We start from the raw sequence: 6,726 nt of genomic DNA, 5'->3' as shown, positions 1-6,726 counted from the left end.
GAGAAAGAGTGAGGAGAAGATCTTCAAACAAAAATATAGATTAGAAAATAAACAAAGGAGAGCGCAAGAGAGCGAGCGCAAAAATGTGTGCATGCGAGTGCGCGTGTGCGCGCGCGTGTGAGTGTGTGCGTGTGTGTGTGTGAATGTGTGTGCGTGAATGTGTGTGCGCGCACGACAGGCGGCGAGCAGCCCAGGCTGCGGAGCCAAAAATAATCCGGTTCGCGAGGGACACCCCCTCCCCCTTTGCATCGCTGGCGCTGCCTCCGCCACCATCACGCGTGCAGTCCCGCTTCCAGCGGGCGGCAGCTGGTGCGACTCAGAGCTCCTGCTTCTGGCCTAAGGGGTGAAGGGGGAAAAGTTGGCAGTAGGGTCAGTGAGCCCAGGCCCTTCCCCTCCTGAAGACCTTGTCTCCCAAAGTGAGCAGGCCATTGAGCATGAGTGCCCCACTCTATTCCCACCCTTCACCACGCCACCACCCTCAGAGAGCAGGCAAATACCCGGGAGAGATGGTGAGTTAGTAAGTGGAGGCAGTTTTTGGCCCATACTACTCTTGGTCTAAGGAAGTTTTCTGGTGAATCTGTAAATCTGGAGCAATATCCAAGATGCAAAAAGTTATCCAGACCCAATGCAATGCAGGGAAAGAATGCCTATAGGCCTGGGCCTCCCTGCCCTGGCCTCTTACTGGCCACCAAATCTGCACACATGGTGCAGACTCTAGAAGGTTCTGGAACAGTGGTTCTCAACATGGGGCACATGCCCCATAGGGGGTGGGGGGCAATTTGATTTTAAGGGGGGCAATTCCAGAATGAGTTATTAACAGTGAATTTTTTAGTATTTCTTATTGTTCTAGGGGCCTCATATATAGTATATAAAATATGTTGTGACATATTTATGCATTTCAGTTCTCTATTATGTTTTGAAACTTTATTTGCTATTTTTATATCACTTCATATTATTATTATTTTAACAATTTCTTAGTGATTTCTTCCTCAGTACTTCAACTGTCCTTTTGTTCTTTCATTTTTCTCTTTCATGGATGCCATGTTCTTTGGAAGCTTGTTTAAACCAAGTTAGTGGTCTTTTAGGCTTCCTCCACGTGAATAGGAGCGAGGGGCGTGGCTACAGTGTTTGGACAGGTTCAAGCCTTGGGCTAATGACAGGGCCCAGTCCTCTCATGACCACGTGCGAGTCCCAGCTTAGAGGGCAGAGCCCTACCAGCACAATTATAGCCAACAGCTATAGTTGTAAGCTTGAACCTGTGGTCTGAACACGTGGCCCCACGTGCCTGAGTGATGTAGTTCAGGTGCATGTAGTTGAGTAGTTGAGTAGGATTTAAACCCACGGAGGATGTTGTAAACATCTTGATTACACCCTTACTTTGCCTCATGGCATCTGCTATAAAATAAAGACACGGCGGCTTGTGGGCTCTGGCACTGTCGCTAGGTCTCCATCAGAGAGGCTCTCCATCAGAGAGGACAGCGTCCCACCGAGACCCAGCTTTCATTCTCTTGTCTGTCTTTTCTAAGCTTTTCACCACCTGACTCAGGGTCACTGAACCAGGCTGAGCTGGCACATAAGGCGCCCTGGGGCTAAGTATGCCATGGCCATGCCGGCTCACCACATAGGAGTTCACTTTTTAAATAATAAGAATTATATGTCACGGGGGGGCATTAGGATTTTAGAGAAGCTTAGGTGGGGCATGGCCAAGAAATGGTTGGGAACCACTGGTCTAGAGGTTGACCTCTTAGCAGCTGCCGTAGAGCCTGAAGGCCCGTGACTCCTTAACAAGTACTGACTACTTGGTAAGCATTTACTTTTCACCAGATGCTATTTTAAGCATTTACATTAAACTTTCCCAACAACTAGTTGAAGTAGGTACTGTGGGTGTATTCATTTCACCAGTCACAAAATGAATGCTTAGATAGGTTCAAGGGATGTTGCTTCTTCCCTGAGCTCCGCCCTGGACTCACTTCCCTGGGCCAGAAACTGTGTTTTTTTGAAAAAAGAAGTGGTCATTCTAGGTGATTTTGTTGCACAGGAAAGTTTAAGCTCCCGGGAGTTAAAGTTTGCTCAAGGGCACACAACTGCAAGGAACCAGGATTCCTGGGCAGGTCTTCCAGTTTGATGTGATATCTTAATGCCCATGCTGCCTTGTGTGTGCCATGGGACAAGGCCAGATCAGACAGAGCATTGGGTCTGAGGCTGATGTTCATTTTCCTATTCTATCATTTTCTTGTGTATTTTTGTTTGTTTGTTTGTTTGTTTTTTCTTTCCAGCATGACCCCTCTTCCAAGTAGGACTGCAGATTTCCAAAAGTGTAGGGGACATGTTATATGTATTGCTTTGTATCATACGTATTGCCTTGTGCCTAACAAATAATAGTATCAGAGGAGTTCCTCTACAATCCTGTCAGGCTGCATATCTTCCAACTATGGAGTAAAACAAAGAAAGGGAACTTCTATCACCAACTGGAAATTAAAATATATGTATGATTTTTTTATTGCTTTCACAGAAGAAAGGAGAGGGAAAGGGAGAGATAGAAATATCAACGATGAGAGAGAATCACTGATCAACTGCCTCCTGCATGCCCCACACATTGGGAATCAAGCCTGAAACCTGGGCATGTGCCCTGACCCGGAATTGAACCGTGACCTCCTGGTTCCTAGGTCCATGCTCAACACTACTGAGCTACGCCGGCTGGGCTAGAATTTTTTTTAATGTGCCATTTTATCATCATTTGAGAAAATAATTTTGAAAAACCCAGAAAGACATCCTTTATCATTTGGCCCCAGTAGGTAATTTTGCAATTAGGGTTGGTTTTACCATATGCTTTCTTAGGACTCTCTTCGGTAATAATATATTTGTATGTAAACAACTTTTTTCCCTTTCTACTGGTCTCTTATCCTTCAGTGATAGCACAATGAAGCCATAAATCTGGGTTACTAACATCATAATCATTTCCCCTAGAAATTGTTCACAATGGGAAAAACCACGGAATTTAAATGTAATTGTCTAGCCGCGCAGGGAGATGAGATGGGTTGTAAAAGAGGTATTCTCAATTTAAAAGCAAATTATCAATAATGAGAGAAGAAATAAATGGCAGTTAATGGGAAGTTCTGTTGAAATATAATGTTTTGTGCAAATTCACCAACAGGAATTGTTTCTCTCTGCTCCTTTTTTATTCCTGAAGGGGAAAAATGCAATCATTCAAGGCAGAAACACTGGCTGTTGTTTCATTAAAATGGGTAATCTCTGGGTGCTTTTATTATTTTTTAATATATATTTTCCATTGGAAATGAAATAAAGCATATTCAACTATCTCAAAATCAAGTAGACTCTGACTTATTTATTTTGGAGTAGAAATAAGCTTAGTTATATTAGCAATGAGTGTCAGGCATGACTCACTAATACCTGTGTTGCTACGTGGCTTAAGAACACTTACCATGAGTGAGGGAGACATCCATTACAATTTAAAACAGAATTAGAGTAAAGATCAATATAGCATGCTATCATGCTATTCATTTTGAAAGTATTAGTTTCTTTTTCACAAGAACCTTTCCCATTCTAGGCAGTTTTTCTCTTTCCTCTATGTTGAGCCACTGGTCGGTAAGGAAGAGGTGCTGAAATAAATAACTAGGACAGCGTAGGGCCCAGGAGCACCCAGCTCTAACTGTAAAGAACATGGAGACTTTGGCTCCTCCTACTGGACATGAAAAATACTTTACAATTTAAGACTTAAGCAGATGTCAAAATGGTGTCTTCCATAAAACCCTTAGGAAAGAATGACTTTGTAGTCTCATGGATGGCCGAGAGTGCATGAACCCTGCTCAAAGCGCTCAATTTATAGCAAGTGTAAATTGCATCATCTCACTTTCAAACTTAGGGTCATTCTATGGCTCCTCATTGCCCCCCAAGGTGAAGTCTAAAGTCTTCCACGTGGGTTAAAACCTCCTGGGTTAACTGGTTCTCATTTTGCACTGACCCTATGCTCCAGCGGTAGTCAGCTCTTGTCTCCAACCCTTTGCACATGTTGTCCCTCCAATCTAGAATTATTCTACAGACCCTCTTTGCCTGGATAGCTCCTGTTTATATTTTAGATCTCCATGTGGATCTCACTTTCTCCCTGACAACCCCACCCCCACACAGAGATAAGGCCAGTGTCCCTGTTTTGAACTCCCTGAGCACCTCAACTTAACTTCATTGTATCATTTGTCTCCGCCTATAGGCAACGCTGTTCTCCTCCATTAGACTGAAATGTCCTCGATGCCAAGGACTTTTCATTAGTGCATGGTGCCCAGCACATCATAAGCTTAATAGCTGTTTGGTGAACCATCCTTCTTCCCTGCGGTGATTGCTACCTCAGTGGGCTGACCTCTTTGAGATGGATTGAGTGATCAACCTGCTCACCTGTATTCATTTACTCTTTAATTTTTTCAGCCATCAAAGATGTATCTTACAGGAGGCTAGTCTCTCATGGAAACCATTTATTATATAAACTAGACACAGTCTCTGCACTCAAGAAGCATATAGTCTAATATGTTAGGTAGGCACATAAATAAACATCCCAATAGTTTTGAAAGAATGAAACATGTAGACAAACAAGGGGCAAAGAAAGGAAGTCAGGCAGAGCTTTCTAGAGGAGATCACCTCTAAGCAGAGAAGTAGGAATTACCCAAAGAGTTGGGTGAAGGACATTCCTGAAAAAGAACACAACCTATGAGGCTGAAGCAAAACCGAGTACAGGGTACAGCAAATCTGTTCAGCAGAGTCATGCTGAATTCAAAGGGCTGGAAGGTGGTCGGCGAGGCAAGACAATGAACACCTAAGCCATAGGCTGGGGAAAGGGCCCTGAATTGAAATGAAAGGCATGTTTGCCTCACCAGGCAGTTTTTGGTAGAAAACTCAATCCTGCCAAGACCCACCATCCATAACTCCAGTGCCCATGGCCTGGACATGGCTCTGTCTTTACTGATATTTCAATGATCATTTTACTAATTACTATTTTATATTTTTAAAGAACGTTTCAGCGTAAATGTCTAGTGAATTCTAGGGCTTATTCAGTTACTCCACAGTACTCCAAGAGTTTTAGGGATGATGGGTGGCATATTAGACAGACTAGGACAGTGGTCGGCAAACTGGGGCTCGCGAGCCACATGCAGCTCTTTGGCCCCTTGAGTGTGGCCACGACGTTTCAATCTCACTGTACGTGCGCCCCCGCACGTGGTATTTTGTGGAAGAGCCACACTCAAGGGGCCGCAGTTTGCCAACCACTGGACTAGGAGAAGGAAGGAAAAAGCAAATTAAAAGAACTTGAAGTAGTCAAGCATCCTGTTTCTCTTCCCAAAGGATACTTTCAATAGCAGTCACTGAAGAGAGGATGCAGTTCTCATATTTATTTATAAATGACTCTGATTTAATAAGATTCTTCCCACAATCCCAATATTATGGAAGACCTGCCTTGCCCTCAAGTTCTCAGGCTTCAGACTTACCTCAAAGCTTTATCACACTCCGGGTCAACTAATACCTAATTAAAACAGAGTGAGGACCACATAGGAACGGATTACACCCTACATTCTCCATCCCCCCCTTAGTCATTAGGCATGTGGCAGATGCTCGATATGTAATTATTGATTGGTTCCGATAACTCACCAACTATCATGTACTGCAGTGTTTTTATATTAACCAAGGCACTTAATACTAAGAACAAGCCATCCAGTGTCCAGGAATGAGCTCCCTTTTTCTGACAAGATTAGTTTTCTTTTTAAAAAATGTCTTTGAAATACTCAACATGATGGTTTCTCCACTTCGCCTTGGGCTCATCCCTTTTCCTCTCCTGCCTTTAATCTTCCAAATACTGATGAAGATAGCAATAACATTAGCAAAAATAACATTTGGAACAATCATGATGATAAGAATAGCAGTAGCGATAACAAGCATGTGACATTTACTATATAAACATTTCAGATGTATTATTTAATCTTCACTGCATAACTTTAAGTACTATTTTATTTCCGTTTTTAAAATGAGGGTAGCAAAGCTTAAAAGAAAGAGGAGATTCAGTGAGTTGGTCACACACACAGAGCTGGTGAAAGTTTAGGCCTGGACCCAAAACTGGTCTATTTTGTGTCAGAGCTGGGTTCATGAAGCATAAATCATGATGCATCTTGTCCTTCGGTTTACCAGGACTCATACTCCATATAAGTAGGCTTAAGTCATGTTAGTGACGTGTGATCATGGGTGTAGAAATTCCTAGACTATCGGTCCTGGAGTAAGAAAAACAAAGATGGAAGTTCAGTGATCTGCAGTACCAAAGGGAGCCTATTTATATAAAAAGCATTTTAGAAACAAATATTTTGAGTATGATCAGAATTAAGAGAACAATGATTCCCTACTGCTTGGCCAATGCTGAGTAGAGACTAAACTATGTCTTTGGTTTAAGAATGACCGAGTTTATATGCCATTTAGTAGTATATATTTAAGAAATAAACCAGTCAGAGAAAAATAAATATCACATGCTCTCACTCATATGATAAACAAGAATAGATCCAGAGACAAATGACAGCGGGGGTGGGGGGGGAGGTGCGTGCGTTAGCAACCAAAGGACTTGTATGCATGCATATTAGCATAACCAATGGACACAGACACTGGGGCTGTGGGGGCTTGCCCGGGGTGGGAACGGCTGGGGGGAGGGGTCAAGCGGAATAAAGGAGACATATGTAAAACTTT

The sequence above is a fragment of the Myotis davidii genome, unplaced genomic scaffold (genome assembly GCF_000327345.1).
Source record: "Myotis davidii unplaced genomic scaffold, ASM32734v1 scaffold806, whole genome shotgun sequence".
NCBI lineage: Eukaryota > Metazoa > Chordata > Mammalia > Chiroptera > Vespertilionidae > Myotis > Myotis davidii.
Note: the sequence above shows the minus strand (reverse complement) of the source record.